We start from the raw sequence: 5,202 nt of genomic DNA, 5'->3' as shown, positions 1-5,202 counted from the left end.
AGCGGAGCATCCCCTCACGGCAGGGAATATCATGAACATATGCATGCATTATATTCATATATAGGTTTTTGTTAAATATATATAGCTATTTATTATTGATTAAAATTCAGATACCTCTAACATCATTAGGTGGTGGTGGTGGTGCGGGATAATTAATATGGCATTTTTAATAAACCTATCAAGGTGCATATTATCTTGGGGGGGGGGGGGTATACATACGTGATTGGGCAGTTTCCCTTATTCCTAGCAGAAACATATCACGTATGCACTAAATTTCAGTAATTTACTTATCTGAATATACCTCACAGTTGCATGAACTCAGAAAATTCCCACGGAAGCAATATTTTTTCGTTATGTAAAAAGACAATATACCGGTGTTGACAGGTCGACGAAGCTTGTGAAATATCTTTATAGCTTTCAAGAATTACGTACGCCTCAAGAATTAATTCAGAATTAATTCTGTAAATAGACATGTGTGGTAATCTGAATTAATTCTTGGGGTAATCTGGTAATGAAACCGCGACGTTCATCAAATTATTTTAATTACTCAGTGTCAGAGATGGCGCTTTTAATTCCTACAGACTGTCTTTGCGCACGCCAACGTGCACTAATATGACAATGCACAAATACAAACTTACCTGCAGCAGACGTAAGCTGTCTCGTTTTCTTTAAACTGGTTCCCTGTTAATTGGTGCAACTGAAGCGACCAGGACCCATATTTACTAAAGTTCGTAGACGTAAACGTAAACGTAGGATTTACGCCTGACTTAAGATTAGAGTTACGTACTCATAAAATGGTATTCACAAAACCGTTCGTAGCCGCAAAAGTAACTTACAATGTACGATTGCACTTACGCGTGCGCAGTGGCTATTTTCACTTCGAAGCGTAAAAAGTGTGAATTTGCTCATTTGCTTTGAATTCCCTGCGCATTATGTCGAAAAAGAACACAGAACTTTGTGAGAAAGCAACGAAATTCAACGTATACGTATGCCTGCCAACGGCATGTCGATCAACTGTACCGTTATTCAGTGTTGTTTACAAATCCAAATGGAAGGTTCATCAAATTTAACACATTTGACTTGTGGATGGATCTGCGATGCTGTAGGTGTTCAAAAAGAAGTCGGCATGGACTGACAAGTAAGTTAAGTTGTTTGTGTAGTAATAACCTTAAATGTTTTACCACTGACTACTCGTCACTAGGCCCCTAAATAATGTTAAAGTGACTTCAAGGGGATTCAGTACATGACACACATCGCAAAATCACAGTCTCTTATTCATTTTGTTCTCAATCTATGTAGCTGCTATAATACCTGGATCTTGATTTCTAAATAGTGAGCACATATACATATGTGTTAGTTATTTACAATTTTATATGTGCCCACTATTAACACATTAAGACACAAGCTCATTTGTGTACAAGGTAACTTCAAACGTTTGACAATACCACAATTGAAATTCAAAATTATTTATCCCATTTTTTTAATTTCATGACTGGGACAACATCAAAGCAGTATCATAGCTACCTGTACACAAGTACGCACATGCTTTCACATCATTTCGCAAAAAGAAAAACAAGAATATTGGTGAAAAATGAATTTAAAATATACATTATATATACAGGCACTAATTCTAAAATGTGTGATTTGTACGTGCCCCTCTATTGCATGGTTATAAATTATGAAAATTATTATTGCCTTAACAATATATACTCTGGGCGAACAGGTAGATAGGGTGAATGGACTCGGTACCAGATGAGAACAGTTACAGTCTCTTTTAGCATGATTTCAATTATTGCTTGTGCACATCCATGTGTAAAACTTTCAGAAAATATTGTGAAACAAAATCACATTCAAATACAGTTGTACAACTGTGTGAAGTCAGTGTTAATTTATTTAATGTAGAATAACATTGACTATATATTAATTGGAGATATTAGGTGTGATATACATGTAACATGCAGTAGATATCCAAGTTAGCTGACCTCTGTTATTTTTCAAAGGGTCATAAAGGTGGTCAAGAAATAAATTGCCAACAGACAGCAGCATTCCTTGATTTAGATGCATTTCTCTTCATGTCCTCTCCTGAAAGATTTTCCATGATGCCTCAGGGTTAGGATTGGGATGCAAGATGTACAGTACATATATATGATGTAAGTATATCCACTGTTTGTACACATTTAATCATTTCTGTACTTACAAAGTTTTAAAAAATCCAAAACAAATTATGGTACATGATGTAATGATTGTTGTAATGCATTGATGATTAAATCCTTAGGCAAAGATTTAAGAACATAAATTTATGAGTTTTTATGATCAAAGTTTGTCCATTTTGCAAGTTTTGTACCTGTCTGTCTAAGCATATCCTCACCTTTTTGGCAAATAGAAATTTAACAAATCTAAGGACATACACTATGTTTCTTTGAAATTATTTTTTATCTCCTCGATATTAAAAATTCTTGGATGATTTCCAAAATAATAGCTGTAATTTTGTCACCAAAATTTGAAATCAACACTCAATAAAAATTGCTCTATATTATATATTTCTGATCAGTAATAACACATGTATTCAGTTATTTGAAACACCTTTTAATCTCAAAGCAAGCAAATGAATATATGTAATTTTGGTGATTAAATAATTATTATTTTGCAAGCCAATAATTCTTCTTTATATATTTCTTTACACTAAAAGTGGTTATCAAATGTACTTTTATTAGCTAGGTCACCTGAGTTTACTCAGTAACCTATTGCAATTAGTTTTCATTCGTCGTGCGTTAACAATTGAACATTTTTAACTTCTTAATAACTACCAGTCCAATTCTTTTCAAATTTGGTATGAAGCATCATTGGGACAAGGGGGACCAATTTTCAAAAATCTTCTTATCAAGAAACACACACATATATATATATAAAAAAAAAACTAAATGCATATAGTGATGTAGAGCAGGCAGGCCTCTACCAAAATTGTAAATTTCATGATCCCCGAGGTGGGGTTTTGACCCCAGGGCGGGGCAAATATTGTTATATAGTGTTTATGTGTATAAAACACTTAAATTACATCTTCTTTAATGCTATTGATACTAAATTGAAACTAAATGGATAGAGCAGGTAGTCTTTTACCAAAATTGTAAATTTGATTTCCCCCAGAGTAAAGGTTTTGACCCCAGGGTTGGGGCCAAACTTAGTATATAGTATTTATGTGTAAGTTTGCTGATACTGTATAAAATATAAATGCAGAAAAGGATGTACAAAAAATGGTGAATTTCACAACCCAGGGTTATGACTTTAAGATGAGTCCAAATTAGTCATATCTTTTGATGTTTTCATGTGAATACACCTATTTAAAGCCTTTCATCAGTGTATGCACTTTGAGGGATGTGAAGTTTTAAGAACACATCTTGTTTTATACTGTATAATTAGCTTAGATATTTAGAACAGGAATTTTTTTCTAGATTTCATAGTCCATGGAAGTAATGATACTTTTCCACTAGTATTCAGGTGACCGATAAGGCCTGTGGGCCTCTTGTTAGGTTTCTGTTGTTGTTTTTTTTATTTTTTATTTTACTAAAGAAATATTTTTATTAGTCAGTAATACATATTCCTTTGCCATTGGGAGATTTTGAGAGATAAAAATGGTAGTAATCACTTTCACGGCAAATATTCCCCTTTAAATTTATAATGTTGTACTACCATGTATTATATGTCAGCCTGAGTAACTCAGTGCAAAGGTACCAGGTTCAATACTCAATTGTGCTAAAGATTTTTCTCACCTTCTTTGCTACAGTAAAATCCCATTCATATACCTTACTGCAGTACATATCAGCTGATTTTACATTTTTACTTGCCACAACCAGGAACTATCAAAATATGTTAACTCTAGACTAATTAAACCTGAGAATTTTGTAGAAAGAAAATAGAATGTAAGTGAATTGTACCTGAAATATCACAAAAAATTATCTTTTATTTATAAACGTGAATGACCTTAACTGAAACTTACCATTCTTGGTTAAAAAGTATTTTTTTTCTGGTTTGGAAAGAAGCCAATTTCATTACAAGGGTAATGGTTAATGAAAAAATAATAAAGTTGACCTTGGGTTCATTTGAAATCTTTTTCTTAATGTGGGCTCTTGGGTTATAAATCATGAAAATTAGAAATTGTAGGTGATACTTAATGATATCTTCCCAGATATGGTGTACGGTAGATAAATATAATGTAAATAAAATCAGTATTATCACAATTTTACAGTTTATTTAACTAACAATTATGTTGCATGTATTTTTCAAGCCTTATGAAATTTGATTGCAGTGTAATGACAGTTGTTTATTTAAATCAATGTAATACTATTATTTTTCTAGGTCTATGGGTACATTGCTGTAATGGCCTGAAAAATCTTTTGCGAAACCGAGAAATGTTCATCTTCCATTGCCTTGATTGTGTAAAAGGACGAGCAGAGGAATGATTCAAAAATATATGGCAGGATTGAGAATCTAACCCATGACCCGTAGTCTGGTACTCTACCCACTGATCAATCCATGCTGATGGTCCATCTGCTACAATGATGTCATCTTATATAATAATATTTATTTATTCATTTATATCATATGACATTTAAAAATTGACAGTAAAATTAAAAAAAGTTTGATATTCAGCAAAATAGAATTTGTTACAATACATGTTTAAGAAATTAAGTACATGTACATGCATTGTTATGCATACAATTATGTACATGTAATTATATTTGTTAATAGATAAATTTTTAGATGAATTTTCATGTTGTTATTGATATTGACATGTACATGTATTACTTCCATTTCTAGAATGATTTTAACATCTTGATATTAAAAAGATGACATAATAAATAAATCTTAAATATTTGTCAACAAAGTTGTCTGGTGGGTTAAAATTTGTAAAGAGGTTCTGGTGGGTTAAAATTTGTAAAGAGGAGCATTAGTACATATGTCGGTTTAATGTGAGAAGCCTTCAGAATGAACTTTTATCAGTGATATTTTTGTAAATTGGAGGGGGGGGGGGATGGGCTTCAACAAAATAATATGTATGTTGAAGGCATCATCCTTGGAGTTTGGTAATATACACTGCAAAAACTTTTACCTAGCTGATCACATATAAAGGTCAATTAAATACAAATCATGAATGGTAGAAAGATTCATATATATGCATTATCAATGAAGGTTTGACTCCTGTAG

The 5,202-nt window shown here is 32.4% G+C and overlaps 1 long non-coding RNA gene across 1 annotated transcript; it reads left to right on the top strand.

Annotated features, from left to right (window-relative positions):
• The first annotated feature begins 707 nt into the window (after positions 1–707).
• LOC125675271 (uncharacterized) lies at positions 708–4,763 on the top strand. The gene is made up of 3 exons (XR_007370412.2): positions 708–1,138; positions 2,001–2,150; positions 4,354–4,763. It is a non-coding gene; the product is annotated as an uncharacterized LOC125675271 (long non-coding RNA).
• The last annotated feature ends 439 nt before the right edge of the window (positions 4,764–5,202 follow it).

Source organism: Ostrea edulis, chromosome 3 (assembly GCF_947568905.1).
Source record: "Ostrea edulis chromosome 3, xbOstEdul1.1, whole genome shotgun sequence".
Classification (NCBI taxonomy): domain Eukaryota; kingdom Metazoa; phylum Mollusca; class Bivalvia; order Ostreida; family Ostreidae; genus Ostrea; species Ostrea edulis.
The sequence above is the reverse complement of the archived record's forward strand: the minus strand, read 5'-3'. Positions and strand labels throughout refer to the sequence as shown.